An 18,154-nucleotide genomic window follows, 5' to 3' on the forward strand; every position below is an offset into this window, starting at 1 on the left:
GAGCATAAAATGTCCATACCCCAAAGTAACAAGATATCATATGAACATTAAATTTTTTTTTCTCTAAGAGACAAAGAGAGGCAGAAACATAGGCAGAGTGAGAAGCAGGCTCCCTGCGGGGATCCGGATGCAGGACTGAATCCCAGGGCCCCCAGCTCATGAACTGAGCCAAACTGGCAGACGCTCAACCACTGAGCCACCCAGGTGCTCTGAACACTTAAATTTTTAACAAATAATACGGATAGTCTCATCCACCCTTCTACAATCCCCCACCTAAAACTTCACCTGAAATAGAGCTGAGTTTTGTAACCATGTGTTCATCATAGCCCGTAGTGCAGGGTTGTACTCCAAACAATTCTTGAGTTTCTGTGCACGAGGTCATCCTCGGTCAAGTATTATTCCCACCCGTCTCCCTTCTCTCCATGCATCTTTGCGTGCCCCTCCCCGCTTCTACCGGGCGCTCGCTAGTACTCAGTCTGGGCCAAGCAACTTTTACACAGGATCTCGGGCAGGAGAGAAAAGCAAACACGCTGAAGGGAATGGTGGGATTCATGCTAGAGCTAAGTATAGGTCTAGTGACGCGGTGCGGGGTGGGGGTGAGCCACGCGGTGCCCCCCGTCACCGGGGGTCTGCATTGTCCACGGACCCACACGCTCGGGCTCCCGTCCGCAACGCCACTGCCCTCCTACCCTCGTGAACCGGAATCTGTGGTTTGGAGCAGGCATCCCCTGACATCCTTCCCGGACCGCCTAAAGCCGGCGCGCAGTTGCCAGGGTAACGGCGAGTCCGCGGGGACCGGCTCTCCGCGTTTCCACGGACCCGGCTCCCCCCGAGGCAGGTGCGGTGGGCGGGGCCCCGCGGGGTGGAGCCCCAGGGGCGGGGCGGGGCGGGGCCCCGGGAGCCCGCGGGGCGTGGCTGGCAGGTGCCGCGCGCCCCGCATCCGCTCCACATTCGAATATTTTTAAAAGCACTGCTTTCCGAGAGATACCCCGCTGGCAAGACAGAACGACGACTTCCTTCCGGCTTGATCAAATCCAGCCGCTCCCGGGGAGCTGTCGGCGCGTTGGAGATGGTCCAGGTCACCGAGGGTCTGCAAAGGAGCTCCCCCAGACAGTAAGGCTCTGTTGGCGAGAATACTCTGGAAAGGTGGGGACCTTAGTGGGAGCCACTGAAGCATGAGGGGATCGCGTCCACGCCCCCCTGCGTGCCCCGCGCCTGGGGCCAGGGGGGCCTGTCCAGGCCCAGACACCCGGTGGGAACGAGGCGGAGGCCGGCGGCGCTCACGCAGGCGCCCCTGACACGGGCCGCGGCAGGGTAGGGTAGCCGGGTAGGCGCCCGCCTCCTGCTGGGTTCCACGGATGCTGCTGGGGAGAGTGTGGGATCGAGGCCCAGGGCGAGTGCGAGAGGACTGAGGATTCTGGAGAATTCCTGGGTCCGGGCTGGTCGGCGACCCCAGGCCCCAGCCTGTCCCCTCTGTGTCTCGGGGGGCGGGGCTGCCTGACCCGGTCCTAAACCTGGCAGCCGCGCGGGCGGCACCGGGGAGCGGGGAGCGGGAGCGGGAGCGAGGCCGCGGGAATCGGGGGCTTCCCCCCTCGTCCCCGGCGGTGCGCGCTGCCCGAGCCCCGGGAGCCAGAGCGTCGGCGGGCGGCTCGGCGGGGCGGGGCGGGGGGCGCGCTGGGGACCCCGCTGCCCGCCTGCGCGCCCGCAGCACCGGCGGCCGGGGGAGGGGGCTGCGCGCGGCCGTCCGCGGGGCCCCGCTAGCTCCAGGCCTTGTGCAGAAGGGAGAGGAGACGCTCTTTCGGGTTGGGTGGAAACCGTGAGACGAGCCGGTGCTTTCCCGCCCGGGGAGGCCTCGGGGCGCCGCGCGGCGGCCGTCGGTGCGTCCCCGCCGGGCGGGGGGCCCGGGGCCTCGGATCTCGGGGCCTCGGGGGCCTCAGGCTCCCGCCCTAAACCCCGTGCTCCCCCCACCCCCCGCCGCACACGTCGGGTCTTCCAGGGAGACCAGTCGGGGGACCCCAGTTCTCTTTCTCCTCGCACGATGAGTGGGAAGGGCTGTGGGTCCCCCCCGCCCAATGTGGATCGCTAGAGGGAATCTTGTAGTTCAACTTGTTTCTTTTCTTAAGATTTTATTTATTTATTCCTGAGAATGCACAGACAGGAGAGAGAGCAGGCTCCACGCAGGGAGCCCGACGCGGGACTCGATTCCGGGTCTCCAGGATCACGCCCGGGGCCCGAAGGCGGCGCTAACCGCTGAGCCACCCGGGCTGCCCCGTCAACTTGTTTCTATTTTTTTTCCCCCCTCTGGGTAAGATTTCTGACTTTACAGAGCTGGCATTGTGCCAGGGTCGTTCCGCGGGTTCTAGATTTCTTAAGGGAACGTTGGCTTTTCCCTGGGGGTCCCAAGGAGCATCCACCAGAGTCTGTTGCCTGCAGAATGTCAAGGTCAAGGTCTCTTATGCATTTTGATGACGATCTGGCCCAAATGTGTGGTAGTGAGAAGCAGCCTCTGCTCTTGCTGGATCTCCAGCGTCACTGCTGCCGTCTATGAGGCTCGATTCCTTGATGGGGTGTCCGGTTCCTAGTATCAGAGGCTGATGACCACCGAAGGGCCCATCTTCTCCGAGGGGCCAGCCAGAGCCAGGAGCCATCGGATGTTGGGTGTGTGGCAGTCAACTGTGGGTGAGCTGCTTTCCAAGCCTCAGTTTCTTAATCTGTAAAACAGGTAAAACAAAAATGCTATCTCATGGAGATAGGCTAACATTTGTGCTGGTCTTCCAGCTACGTCGTTGGAAGCATATCTGTTATAACTTGAGGATTGACTTAGGAATTAGCTTAGAGGGGCATCTGGCTGGCTGAGTCCGTAGAGTTGTAAGTTCAAGTCTTACCTTGGGTAGAGCAACTAAACAATAAATCTTGAACAACAACAACGTGTGAGGGACAGCATGCCTGGGTGGTTCAGTTGGTTAAATGTGGGGCTCTTGATCTCAGCTCACCTCTTGGTTTCAGGGGTCCTGAGTTCAAGCTCCGTCCTCTGTTCCATGCTAGGCAGGGAGCCTACTTAAAAAAATGTTCGCTTAGAATTTGCCTAAAAACAGATTAACCTATTGATTGCCAATTGGTTTACAGGCAACAAACTAAAGAACTAAAACTATTATGGACATGCTTTTGTTCCCTTTAATTTTACATATCAGGTTATGGCCCTAGGGAAGGGTTGATGTCTCTCTCATCTGAAGGCAAGACTTGATATTTGTGCTTTAATATGCCCCAAATCCTGGTTTTCCATCATGGAGTGTGATTTCTCAGGTTTTTGCTATTGAGTTCCTTGTTAACAAAAACCAGGTGATAAGGTGAAAAAAACTGTAAAAGGAAATTAAGTGAAAAAAAAAATTGTGAAAGGAAATTCATGTGATTCTGAGATTTTAAGTATAAAATTCAACCAGAAAAAAATACCACTACTGAATTCTACTCTGGTAAAAGAATGGTTAGGGTATTGTTTCTAATTTTGTCCATTGGATTTTAAAAAGAATGTGTGTGTGTGTTGAGGGGGGGGAGGTTGTGTGGCCAACTCCCTGTCAGAGGAGCATGCAACAATTGATCTTGGGGGATCCCTGGGTGGCGCAGCGGTTTGGCGCCTGCCTTTGGCCCAGGGCGCGATCCTGGAGACCCGGGATCGAATCCCACATCGGGCTTCCGGTGCATGGAGCCTGTTCCTCCCTCTGCCTGTGTCTCTGCCGCGCTCTCTCTCTCTCTCTGTGACTATCATAAATAAATAAAAAATTTAAAAAAAAAAATGGGATCCCTGGGTGGCGCAGCGGTTTAGCGCCTGCCTTTGGCCCAGGGCGCGATCCTGGAGACCCGGGATCGAATCCCACATCGGGCTCCCGGTGCATGGAGCCTGCTTCTCCCTCTGCCTATGTCTCTGCCTCTCTCTCTCTCTGTGACTATCATAAATAAATAAATTAAATAAAAAAAAAAAAAAAAAAACAATTGATCTTGGGGTTGTGAATTTGAGCCCCACGCTGGGTAAAAGGTTACTTAAAAATAAAACCTATTTTTAAAGATGCAGAGAAGCTGCAGGAGGGGTTGAGAATGGAATAACTAAAATAACGGTGAAGGAAAAAGAAGAGAAACTAAAAAGACAAAAACCAAGGGCTGTGTAAGCTGCTAGAAGAATGTAATAAGGGAAAACTAGATATTGGTAGGATATAATGAAAACCTAAAAAATTGTAAAAATAGTGAAGCCACTGAGGTGCTTCAAGAAGAGAATAATTTATCATCCGCCCTTCATGGTCTGGCCTGAGTCATTTTTAAACCTGGCTGCATGTAAAAATCACCTGGGGACTTTAAAACTCTTCTGTGGCGTGGGTCCCTCTCCAGGCCCAGATTCTGACTTAACTTGTCTGATTCTAAGTGCAGGTTTTTTTTGTCAGAGCTCCCTCCGTGAAACACTAGGGAGAGAGAAACGCCGTACCTAGGATGGCAAAGTCCAGCACTGCAGGGCCCAGCAGGTGGCATAAATGCCGGAAGAAGGCCAGGGGCTTGGCGGGGATTAAGTAGGGAGGGCAGGTGTGATCTGCGGGTGGATGTCAGTCAGCTTTGCCAAATCTTCTGTTTTATCAAGGGAATCTGGAAATCTAGTTTAACTTCTTAATATGAACTCTCCAGATCTTTAAAGGTTAGTAACTAATTAAGGGTAAAGCATTTAAAGGTATGTTGTGCTTGCCAAACAAAACACACCTACTGAAGCTGGCCCACAGGCCAGATTAGGCAACCCCAACCACAAATATCTTCCGAGGGCAGAGCAGGGGCCGACTAGCTCCTCTCCCAGGATCTCTTCTAGCTTCAGCTCTGGTTTGTTTATTCCCTTTTTTTTTTTTTTTAGTTTGTTTTAGAGACACAGCGAGAGAGAGCTTGCATGAGCATGCATGAGCCAGGGGAGAATCTCAAGCACACTCCCCACTGAGCCAGGAGCCTGACTCAAGCCTCTATCTTATGACCTGAGCCGAAATCAAAAGACACTTAACTGACTGAGCCACCCAAGGGCCCGTGTTTATGGTTTCTTTTTTAACTTAAACACTCCTTGGCCTCATTCTCTCTGAAAGCATGTGTCTTCCTGGCTAAGTATCTACTCCTTAATAGATCTCTCTAGATTATTTGAAGGAAGAAAAATCCTCTCGTTTCCTAAATTTCCCCTGACTTCAAGTTAAGAGGCTGGCTCCTGGAGACTGGGGTAGTGACCCTGGGCCCTAAGGTAGGAGATAACCACATTTACCTCTCCCTAACATTTATTACTCAGAGCTCTCTGGCTCCTTCTGCTGGTCATGGAGGTGGGGTGAATAAAGATTGGGAGGCCTCATCATTTATTGGAAGACCTGGGAACTGCCTGGAAGCTGCCTTCTGGTGTCTCTTTGGTTTGGGAAAAACAAACATGCATATAAGCAGCAGCAATGTTGAAGCATGAGCCATATAAATGGGACTTCAAAAGTTCCCAGTTCACACATCTCTTAAACATTCCTCTACTTTTCCCTGAGCTACACAAGCACTGGAAAATAGTATGTCTCCGTGAGCAAAGACGAGACGTTCAGCACCACTTTGCATAGATAAGAACTTCTATACCAGAAGTAGAAAAAATTCAGACCTAAAAATGTGATTCCACTGGATTCTGCCTGCCTCTTCCATTGGGTTAGGGCTGCTGTTATTTTGTGTAGATGTTGGAGGCAGGTGGTGAAGTAACAGTAAGGCAGGACACCTGTGTCTCTCTGGCTGTTCCCTCTCTGTAGGGCTAAGACCAGGGTGGTACCTCCCTCTCTTCCCAATGATGAGGCATTGAGAGCATTCCAGACTGACCAGAGACCCATGTGTGCAAGGTGGCAAGGACTCAGCACAGAGGAGATAAGCGTTTACTCCAGTGCTGATGAGCAGAAGCCAGCTTTGTTCAAAGCAACTTTGTTAAGCAAGGTGGCACTGTTCCTAAATGAAATCAGTATTCTTTAGCAGCTGCCTATTTCCCAGAGAAAAGGAAAGGAAATAGGTGTTTCCTTGGATTCTGGTTGCCCAAACCCAGAAATGTGTTTCTTGGAAGGCCAGAAGCCACATCAGCCCTGAGACTGGATTCCTAGATGAAGGCATTTCACCCCGTCAGCCCCTGCCTCTAGCTGGGAACCAGCTTCCGAGGACCAGGATGTATGATGGGGGTGCCATGAAGCCTGTCTGAGGATCTGATAGTGCTTCACTTCAAACCACCAGGCAGCCTCAGGACTAGGGTCCAGGAAAAGGCTGTACGTAAGAGCCCTCCTACTCCATGCTCCTGCTAGTCAAGGGACCAGCCTTACTTGATGCCTGTCTTTCTTCCTCCTGTGGTCCAGGATGCTTGGTAAATACATCAGTTGCCTTGCCCCAGAACCTGCAACATGTTCTGACCCTTTCTGGCTAGATAATGATAGGTTGCCTATGGAAAGTCCTGGCCAATGGACTTGTCCACCAGGCTTCACACAAGCAGCTGGTATTTTTCCTTGAGATGGTTTATCTCGTTGCCTCTCCATTCTAGAACTTACCTGTTGGCTCCTCCTTTTTGGCAAGTTCACTCTGAATGGAAGATCCACTTAAGTGTGTCCAGGGACAAAGAGAAAAGGGGAAACATACCAGTCCAAGTTTTTGACCTTTGTGTTGGTTTTAGAAAAACTGGTGAAGGGGGAATCTGATGCTGTTGGCAAAAATGCAACTGTGTACCCATGACTATTGATCTCTTTCCTGCATGACCAAAGATTCTTATTATAGAAGATGATTAGAAGGTAGAGAAAAGTCATTAAAGTATCCTCCAGGCTGAGAAGGCACTTGAAGAATGAAAAATGGAGCAAGCCACTCCCAAACATTTACACAGAGTTTTATGCAGGATAACTTACTGACAGGGGGATTGGGGAGGTGGGCAGATGATCCAGGCAGTAGGCAGCCATCCTCTCTGCTTCTCGTCTCCAAGTCCAGACCTTACTTCCCAGCTTTTACAGAGCAAGGGTCATGGTGGTGAGGTCACAGGTTAATGATGCCGTCTGGTACCAGAGGATCTCGACTAGTTACCTAAAGTGATGCCTTGTGTGTGCCACTTTAGGGATGATCAGAACAAGCTTTCCCACATTCCAGTCAGGTCATACATTCACCTCCACAGGGCCTGGAACATGTAGCCCCAAGGGAGGTCTTGGTGTGACCATGAAGAAGATGGAGGGCCAAAGACGGAGTCAGTGTTGTTAGCACTCCTACAGAGATTAGTAAGAATATTAGTAAAGCCCAGTTATGTAATACTATGAACTATAATCAGGTTTAAAAAGTAATTCCATTGAAAGTTTTATTTTAGGAGCACCTGGGTGGTTCAGTCGGTTAAGCATCTGCCTTTGGCTCAGGTTATGATCCCAGGGTCCTAGGATCAAGTCCTGCATTGGGCTCCCTACTCCAGGGGGAACCTGCTTCCCCTTCTCCCTCTGCCTGCCACTCCCTCTGCTGCTCTCTCTCTCTCTCTCTCTGTGTCGAATAAATAATAAATGAAATCTTCAAAAGAAAAAAAAAAGGAAAAAAGAGAAAGTTTTATTTTAAAGTAGATTCATCATTGTATAGTAGCAAACTAAAAAGTGAATTATCCTTTTAATGTATAGTTACATACGGTGGGCAAAAAAGTGCCCAAAGATTATAATGAAATTTTTATTTTATTTATTTATTTATTTATTTTTTATAATGAAATTTTTAAATGAAATCTATTAAATAATTACTTTTTCCCACTGAGTATGAAAATGAAGAAGCATTTGACAGTTTTTATTTTTATTTTTTTTTAATTTGTTTTTTATTGGTGTTCAATTTACCAACATACAGAATAACCCCCAGTGCCCGTCACCCATTCACTCCCACCCCCCGCCCTCCTCCCCTTCTACCACCCCTAGTTCGTTTCCCAGAGTTAGGAGTCTTTACGTTCTGTGTCCCTTTCTGATATTTCCCACACATTTCTTCTCCCTTCCCTTATATTCCCTTTCACTATTATTTATATTCCCCAAATGAATGAGAACATACAATGTTTGTCCTTCTCCGACTGACTTACTTCACTCAGCATAATACCCTCCAGTTCCATCCACATTGAAGCAAATGGTATTTGTCATTTCTAATAGCTGAGTAATATTCCATTGTATACATAGACCACAGCTTCTTTATCCATCATCTTTCGATGGACACCGAGGCTCCTTCCACAGTTTGGCTATTGTGGCCATTGCTGCTGTAAACATCGGGGTGCAGGTGTCCCGGCATTTCATTGCATCTGTATCTTTGGGGTAAATCCCCAATAGTGCAATTGCTGGGTCGTAGGGCAGGTCTATTTTTAACTCTTTGAGGAACCTCCACACAGTTTTCCAGAGTGGCTGCACCAGTTCACATTCCCACCAGCAGTGTAAAAGGGTTCCCTTTTCTCCGCATCCTCTCCAACATTTGTCGTTTCCTGCCTTGTTAATTTTCCCCATTCTCACTGGTGTGAGGTGGTATCTCATTGTGGTTTTGATTTGTATTTCCCTGATGGCAAGTGATGCAGAGCATTTTCTCATATGCATGTTGGCCATGTCTATGCCTTCCTCTGTGAGATTTCTGTTCATGTCTTTTGCCCATTTCATGATTGGATTGTTTGTTTCTTTGGTGTTGAGTTTAATAAGTTCTTTATAGATCTTGGAAACTAGCCCTTTATCTGATACGTCATTTGCAAATATCTTCTCCCATCCTGTAGGTTGTCTTTGAGTTTTGTTGACTGTATCCTTTGCTGTGCAAAAGCTTCTTATCTTGATGAAGTCCCAATAGTTCATTTTTGCTTTTGTTTCTTTTACCTTCGTGGATGTATCTTGCAAGAAGTTACTGTGGCCGAGTAAAAAGGGTGTTGCCTGTGTTCTTCTCTAGGATTTTGATGGAATCTTGTCTCACATTTAGATCTTTCATCCATTTTGAGTTTATCTTTGTGTATGGTGCAAGAGAGTGGTCTAGTTTCATTCTTCTGCATGTGGATGTCCAATTTTCCCAGCACCATTTATTGAAGAGACTGTCTTTCTTCCAATGGATAGTCATATGACAGTTTTTAAAATTAGCTCTTGCCCTCATGTTTTTTTTTGTCCTCATGTTTTTTTTTTCCCCAAAGATTTTATTTATTTATTTATGATAGACATATATATATATAGAGAGAGAGAGGCAGGCTCCATGCCAGGAGCCTTGGGCGGGACTCGATCCCAGGACTCCAGGATCCCACCCTGGGCCAAAGGCAGGCGCTAAACCGCTGAGCCACCCAGGGATGCCCCTAACCTGATGTTTAGAGGAGAAGACTTATACACAAAAACCAGATAAAGAATGTAACCAGGTGTCAGGCAAAGCCTGACTCATCAGAAAATGAACAAGTGACACCGGGAGTCTGTTCTATGCCAAGACTTCAAAGCCCGGACACTGTTGTTTGCAGGTGCAGTCAGGGTACTCTGTGGTGGCTCCTGAGCTTTGGGAGAGGGGCTAGACCTGGAAAGGTAAGCAGAGGTGGAGGCCTTTGTCACTGAAGGCAAACAGCACAGTGGCTTGAAAGTCTGAATGAGTGGGGACTTGGCTCTCCCTTTGGATAGTTAATGGGGAGGAAGAGGAGCAGCCTTCTTTCTGGAGTCAGGTGACCGGGATTTGTATTCTAAAGGTGTGTGACCTTGAGCAGTTTGCTGTAACAAGCCGTCTCTGTTTCCTCATCTGTAAATGGGGACAACCATTGCATTATTTTAAAGAACAAGAATGGATGCCAGGGCTCCAGCATGGCTCATGGCACACAGATGATTAACCTGTGATGAGTATTGTTATCAAAGACAAAGACAGAAGATGGGACTTTACCTGACTTCAGTGTCAGGATCAAGACTTTAAACTTGCTCCCACGACAATGTGGAGCCACTGTGGAATCTTTAGGAAGTGAAAACTTCCTAGTACCACTTGTACAAAAACATTGCATATTTACAAATTCCTGCATGACCATTTAAATCTCTGTTTGGATTTCATCTTCTCTCTTGCATCCATAATTCAAACTTTAATACTGTAATTTGTTCAAATTAATCATGATTTAAGTATACTCCCTTAAATCCGTAAGAGCACTATCTCCCAGGATGGTTTGCGAGGAAACCCTGTGATCCATGGTCAGCATCGCATCGACTTCCAGGCTTTCTGCACAACTGTCAGTAGCTGTGAGTGTAATAATGTAGGAAGCTGCGACAGCCAGTTACTACTATTGCAAATGAATTTTCTGGAGCTTCAATGCTCAAAATTTTTATTGTATAAGATTACCTAATTTCCACTAGGATATTATTCTTCTCAGACATGTCCCCACAACTCATTATTTTGAGCTATTTTAAGTAAAAGTTACAACTTTACTGTGCTTTTGGCTTAACAATGAATAATATGTTTCCACTGTTGTATCTCTATTTTACAACTTTCCAGAACTGTTCAGCACAATTTTTAGAATATGAGTCAGTTGCAATCTTCACACTGTGGTTTTAAAACATCTTTAAAACATCTTTTTATGACCCTGCCGACTGAGATATTTCTCTAAAATTGTTCTCTCCACTCTTCACCTTAATTCCGTTGAACTGTCTTTGTTAAGCATAATCATTGAGGAGAATAAGCTATGTTACCTGACACCACCTCATGAAATAAGCATTTCTGAGATGGTCCACTGATCTCATGAGTTTCCCAAGAGGAAAACAAAGTAGTCTTGTGAGTGAATATTAGCATTTTTAGAAAATGATTGTTTTCCAGGCTTCATTTTTAAAAAGGAGTTGCAAGGGTTGGGGGCTAGCTCTCTGCCTTGTAAACAAGAACATTTTCAATTTTCTGTTCGTTCATTTACATTGCTGTTTCCCTAGAAGAGAGAGGGAGGCTAGGTAGGATCCTCTTGCCAATGTGAATTAACTCATCATATTGGCCACACTTTTTGGACTTCCATTTACCATCCATTCTCTAGTATTCTGAGTAACAAAGATTTTGTTGTACTTTGAACTAAAATAGGTCCTTTTAGTTCAGTGCTCTGTATTAAAAAAGTCATCTCTGCTGCTGGGGTACCTGGGGGGCTCAGTTGCTTAAGCATCTGCCTTCGGTTTGGTCAAGATCCCAGGCTTCTGAGATGGAGCCCTACCTCCTTGAGCAACCTGCTCAGCCAGGAATCTGCTTCCCCCCTCCGTCTGCCTGGCACCCCCACCTCTGTGTTCTCTCTCTTTCTCTCTCTCTCAAATAAATGAATAAAATCTTTAAAAATTTTTAAAAAATAACATCTGCTGATTGAACATATATACTATATGGCAGGCATCGTCCTTCTCCTGGTGCATGCACAGTCCCATTCAGTCCTAACAGGAATCCTGTAGCAAATTGTTGTCCTCATTTTAGAGGTGAGAAAACTGAAGCCCAGACAGTTGGATAAATTCTCCAAGGTCACTGGCTACTAAGAACCATGTTCAGGGGTTTGACTCAGACCTGTCTGACTTTGAAACCATTGCTCTTTCCAGTATATTCTACATACCATATGATGCACAGCAGAATCCCTTGGAATATGCTATTCCCCGTTTTGAGTTTTATTTGAGTTCTCTACCTAGTGAATGATTCATGCTTAAAAAAGTCACAGAAGAGACCAATACACTTACCAGTTTTCTTGGTATCATCTAGTTCTCACATGGGAGGTCTAACAAATTTCCCAGATGACTGAATATTGGGCAGTATTCCAAGATGTAAACGATGTCTAAGGCCCACTCAAAAGCATAAGTAAAGGTTACTCCATGGACTACTGGCAAATAAATGCACTGTCCCCTTCTTTATGGTACTTCACTGGAAACGTTCATCCTCTAGAAAAAAATCAATAATGCAAGACTGGAAAAACCCAAGTGCTTAGGAAAACTTGGTCAGACTCTAATCATGAATAAGCCCAAAGAAGCCTAAAGCTCATAAGTAAAATCCATGTGCACGTTGTGTCTGTATGGGGCCAACTTTGCCAACTTACTCTTAGGAGAAACTATTTTTGTAGTTTAGTGATAACATAGACAATAGTCTACATTCCTACAATCCAAATTTCTAAATCTTCAAGGTAGGGACAATAGTTTTGATTTTTCATCCTGGCACTTAGCTTACTGCTTGGCATGTAGTACAGGTTAAACAAATATTTGTTTGAATGAATATATTAGGGTTCTTCAGAGAAATGGAACCTATTGGATATGTATTATTATTATTATTATTATTAGGAATTGGCTCACATAATAATGGAGGTTAGCAAGTCCAGTCTGTAGGGTGGGACATCAGGCTGGAGACCAAGGGAGAGCCAATTTTTCAGTTCAAAAGCCATTAGGCAGGAAGAGCCCATGTTGTAGATCAAGTCCAAGGGCAGTCTGTTGGTGAATTCTCTATTACTCAGGAAAGGGCCATCTTTTCATTCTATTCAGTCATTCAACTGATTGGATGAAGTCCACTCACATTATGGAGGGCAATCTGCTTCATTCTACCAATTAAATCGTTAATCTCATCCAGAAACAACTTTGCAGAAACACTCAGAATAACGTTTGACCAGATATCTGGGCACACTGTGGCCCTGTCAAGTTGACATATTAGCCATCACAATGAGTGGTTGAGTAAATGGGAAATAGTAGTTTCTGAGCTGTGGCAGAGCAAGTGGTATGGCAGGCGTTGGTCTTTATCATTGTAGGTTCAGTTAAAATGGCATAGACTACAAAGATTGAAACCATGATGCCATTCCAGGCAGATCTTCCTTTGGTCAATTTTGCCCAAGTGATTCAAGTTAACACTGGATCAAGTGAATTAAAGAAAGGGGTGGAGACATGTCCCATATTCTCCAGAATCAAGGGATGACAGGGTATCTCTATAAGGGGTAAGATCTTTTTGGTGGTGGAATCCTAAAAACATGCAAGAACCTAGTTTTTCCAAGAACTTATAGTAAAAAGAAAGTTTATGCTACCAAAGAATATGTAGCCATCTTTAAGACTAATTTGTTTAGTTGACTTAATGCAACTTAAAGTGGTTACTGTAAATTTCTAAAACTTGTAGATTATTGATCTCTAAAATTATAACTCCTGTTATATAGTCTAAGTTTTCTAGAATAGCACTTTCATGTGCTATGAAATAAAGAAGCCTATGAAACATGCCCCTGCTTTGTGATTTAAGTCGTATTTCTTTTTGTTATTTACTTAATACTGTACATTTTTAGACAAAAGGTCGGGGGGGAAGTGTTATTAAGGACGTTAATGAACACTTTGCTCACTCAGGGTTGACATCTGCACAGTCTTTACTGAGGCAAATTTTCTTTCACCTAACTTCATTTACTTTTCCAATTAAATTAGCTTCTCCTTGAAAAGTGTTCTCGTATTCTAATGTTGCTTTAATCTCTTTTTTATATATAAATAAATACATAAACTTAACTTTAAAAATAAATAGAAATTTTATTTTATTTTTAAAGATTTTTATTTATTTATTTGAGGAGAGCACCAGCATTGGGTGGGGGGGGAGAGGCAGAGAGAGAGGGAGAAGCTGACTCCTCTCTGAGCAGCAGCCTGAAGGGGTCTTGATCCCAGACCCCAGGGTCATGACGTGAGCTGAAGGCAGATGCTTAACTGACTGAGCCACCCAGCGCCCCTAGAATAGAAACTTTAAGAGCTATACTTAAATATAGCTCTTACCTTTCTACTCCGCCATCTTCTTGTCCTCCTCCCTGAAGATGACCACTTTCAACATTCTTAGCCCTTAATTTGCTGTTTCCTGTTTCTAAAAATTAACCTCTTTCTGCTATTTCCTTTTGTTTTTTTAATTCAAAAAGGTAATATATTTACAGAGCTCAAAATTTAAAAGAAAAAAAAGGATAAAAACAATGAAAAGTCTCCTTCTTACCCTGGTCCTCAGTCTCCCTCCTCCTATCTCTGGAGGCGACCAACAGACAGCCTCTCATTTATCCTTCCTGAGATTTCCTTGCATATACATACACTACTATTTACTGATCAATTTCAGGTGATAGATTTTGACTCTCAATCACAGTAGATGAAAACTTCTCTTTCTGGGATGCCTGGGTGGTTCAGTGGTTGAGCGTTTGCTTTTCATTCAGGTCGTGACCCTGAGGTCCTGGGATCGAGTCCCACATCAGGCTCCCTGCAGGGAGCCTGCTTCTCCCTCCACCTGTGTCTCTGCCTCTCTCTCATGAATAAATAAAATATTAAAAAAAAGAAAGGAAAAAATTTCTCTTTCTTTCCTACACTCTATTTTCTCTTTCCTTCCCCACAACTTATAAGTCTTGATTAAATCACTACTTATATTATTATGACTATATAAATGTTGTCACTAGGGAGCCAAGTGGTTTACTATAATTATGTTTCCTTTAATACACTGCATTTTGTTTTTCCCAAAGCTAATAATCACTTCATTTTTTCATCAGCTTTTCTACGGACCTATTGTCAATATTTTTTTCAAATGCTCCAGGAGATAAGTCACATGGTTATTAATCATTTCTTTCATTTAAAAAATTCCAAACATTTTATTGGTTCTACTTTCCTTCCCTCTGAGACTTTCCTGTCTTATACCTCTGTCCTACTGTAATTTGGAAGTTTGTTTGTTTGTTTTTTTCTCTGCTTCCAGTGTGCTATTGTTTTGGGACTTGTTTTTGTCATTCTCCTGTGTTTGATTCTTTTTTTTCTTGAACCCTGATGTCTTTTTACTTCTTGATTTAATTCTGTTTTTCTAAAATACAACCACTAGTAGTTTTTTTTATAAAGGGCACATGCAAAGTAATTTTTGAGTCCTCAAATATATGAAAATGTCTTGATCCTATCACATCCTTCAGAGTTTGGCTGGATATAGAATGCCCAGATTAACATTATTTTTCCTCAGGATTCTGAAAGGTCCTCCACCACCTTCTGGTCCACATTATTGCTGCTGGGAAGTCCTTTACCATTCCCTTTCTGTTTCCTTCAGTATTTTTTATACCATTGTTTTTGATATCTCACAGTGATGTGCCGTGAATTCAGTGTTTTTTCATTAATTACTTTGGTCACTAAGCTCTTCTTTTTAAACATATTTGTATTTAAATTCAGTTTAGTTAACATGTAATGTATTACTAGTTTCAGGGGGGGTAGAATTTAGTGATTTATCTATCAGTTGAGTGTAACACCCAGTGCTCATCACCCAGTTATCACATCCCCCACCCACTCTCCTCCAGCAACTCTGTTTGTTCCCTATAGTTAACAGTCTCTTGTGGCTTGTCTCCCTCTCTGATTATGTATTATTTTTCCTTCCCTTCCCCTATGTTCATCTGTTTTGTTTCTTAAGTTCCACATATGAGTGAAATCTTACCATGTAGGCCTTCTTAACATGGAAACCCATGTCTTTCATTTCTGGGAAAATGCACTCTTTTCACTTTGCTAATTTCTTCCCCTTTTCTGGAACTCTCGTTAGCTAAACATACCACTTGAATTGATCTTCTAATTTTCTCATCTTTTATGCTATTGAGATCTTCTGTTTTCAAATTTGTAATTTCTAAGGTGTTATTTCTGTTCTTTTATTTTTCTTAACTATCCTGGACTTTCATGGATGTTATATTTTTTGAGGGGGGAGGGCTCTGAAGATATTAAATATAGTGGATTTTTTAAAAAGATTTTATTTATTTATTCATGAGAGATACACATACACACACACACACACAGACAGACACATAGAGAGTGAGAGAGAGCGGGGCAGAGACACAGGTAGAGGGAGAAGCAGGCTCCATGCAGGGAGCCCGACATGGGACTCCATCCCTGGTCTCCAGGATCACACTGGGCTGAAGGCGGCGCTAAACCACTGGGCCACCTGGGCTGCCCAATATAGTGGATTTTTAAAGACATTTCTTCTAGTCTTTGTATTGTTTCAGTGGCCTCTGAGTTTCTTTTTTTTTTTTTTTTTTCCTGTTTGTTTCAGACTTTCTCTTCTCTTGAATGTCTGATGATCTTTGGCTGCCCACATACTTAAGAGTGAAGCTCTAAGATGTTGGATTGCAGTCTTTGTGTGATTGGTGGGTATGGCAGTTGGTGGACCTTCTTTGAAGAATGAGCTAGTAAGCCAGGTTTTCTTTGGGAGACCCCAAAAGGCAGTATAAGGAGAATTTTTCTTTCATGGGAACATTTAGTTTCTTTTAAGACTAAGAAGTCTCCTAAGAATACTTCTGCTTTGGATAGATAAAATTGATCTTTGCCATTCTGTAAGCATGAAAGAAAAGAAAATCGGGATCCCTGGGTGGCGCAGCGGTTTGGCGCCTGCCTTTGGCCCAGGGCGCGATCCTGGAGACCCAGGATCGAATCCCACGTCAGGCTCCCGGTGCATGGAGCCTGCTTCTCCCTCTGCCTGTGTCTCTGCCTCTCTCTCTCTCTCTCTCTCTGTGACTATCAGAAATAAATAAAAAAAAAATTAAAAAAAAAAAAAAAAAAAAAAAGAAAAGAAAATCTGGAATGTCTACCATTCAGTATACAGACTTCACTTTATTCACCAGCTTTCAGTTCGGTGTGCTTCTCCCTCCCAGGAGTCTGTCTTAGATTAAAATTGTGCTCTTCACTGAGTGTTATATGATTTGTTGGAAAATTGAATTTAAATACAATAAAATATATTAGAAGAAAAAAAAAGAAAATTCTCTTCTTGAGTAGAGGCTGTTAATTTTTAAATCTTTCTTGCCTACCTGTCGAGCTCTGTGTGTGTTGTGGAATCAGCCACATAGTAATACCGAGCATTTACACTCTGCAGTTAGAATGTTTGGGTTCAGATCTTGGTTCCACTAATTACCAGCTGTCTGACTTCTCTCAAGTTCTCTAAGCCCTGTAGTTAGTGACTTCATGCTAAAAGTGAATGGAACAATGCCCAGAGAGGGAAGGAGCCCATAATTTGGATTTCATTTCTCTTTAATCTGGGCTATTTTGTCTTTTAAAAAAAGATTTAATTTTTGAATAATCTCTACAACCAATGTAGGGCTCAAAACTAAAACCCCAAGATTAAGAGTCTCATGCTCCACTGACTGAGCCAGCCAGGCATCGGTGGGCTATTTTGTATTTTAAAACTTTCTTCTATAACACACAAACTAATGAAAGCACAAAGGAATACAATTGCACACATGATCTTTCTGCAAAGATGGCATAGAGTTTTCCACTGAAGTAATTCATTGTTCACAGATTTTGGCAATAAGGAAAGGAAAAAGTCTCTAAACAAATAGCCCATTGAAGACCATACCATGACATGAGGATGATGCAATGGCAACATGAAAATAAATCCTGAATGAAAATTTTGTGTTACAAAAGGATCAAAAGCTGTCCAACAAAAATGGCAAAGAAACAATGTTTGTTTTGAAGTCTTACTCAGTTTTCATGTTTGACTTTACCTTTGGAGTTTTTAAGGAGTTTGTGCTTCTTGTTCACCGCCATACTTAGAGTCAGCAGGGTGTATTTCTCAGCTCCTACATTCCCTGCACCTTTGGGATAAGTATAAGATTGTCGAGTGCAGAGAGCCCTACACCTCCCATAGTAAGAGGGGAAGAAGGGAAACAAGTAGCTGCTGGGAGGAACGTGCAGGAGGGAAAAGATGTAGACATACTTCAGTCAAACCTCCATAAATAACACCATATAGGGAGAAGGAGACAGGTCGCCCTCAGGCTCTGTCCCCCAGTGAACCTAGGCTTGCCGGGGTTGTTCTAGGTGGTCCTAAATCCCTCCACACAGAATTTCTCTTCTGCAGATTTTTTGGCTTGGAAGGATAGAAAATGACAAAGTATGTAAGTGTTTGAATAACATGAAATATAAAAATATGTACTTTCCAAGGCTCATTTGCCAATTTCCTTGTCATTTACTTCGTTCTTGATTTATCTGTGGTGATTAAAAAAAAAACAGGGAAAATATAGCTAGCTACTTATATGTAAAGAAAACATTTTAAATAGGAAAAATGTGCACAGGTGTATGTGCAATGATTTTTTTTTTTGCATTTGTAATATTAATTTACCTGCAGTAGGGGACTGGTTAAATAAGTTGTGCTACGTTCATAAAAGAGCATACTTGCAAATACACACCAAGAAATGGGCTTATAGAACTAAACATTTCAATAAGGAGAGTTATCCACAATATGTTATTGGTAG

The 18,154-nt window shown here is 44.1% G+C and overlaps 1 protein-coding gene across 6 annotated transcripts in view; it reads left to right on the forward strand.

Annotated features, from left to right (window-relative positions):
• Positions 1-968: 968 nt before the first annotated feature.
• TRIM2 (tripartite motif containing 2) overlaps positions 969-18,154 on the forward strand; it is a 169,709-nt gene continuing 152,523 nt past the window's right edge. For 2 of the 6 annotated variants that reach the window (XM_072773684.1, XM_072773685.1), the window contains exon 1: positions 969-1,113. The gene's annotated coding sequence lies outside the window, so the exon portion shown is untranslated. Of the gene's footprint in view, positions 1,147-18,154 lie in introns of all 6 variants that reach the window. The other 4 variants (XM_072773681.1, XM_072773682.1, XR_012006154.1 and 1 more) reach the window with 3 other exon arrangements.

The sequence above is a fragment of the Canis lupus genome, chromosome 13 (assembly GCF_048164855.1).
Source record: "Canis lupus baileyi chromosome 13, mCanLup2.hap1, whole genome shotgun sequence".
Lineage (NCBI taxonomy): Eukaryota > Metazoa > Chordata > Mammalia > Carnivora > Canidae > Canis > Canis lupus.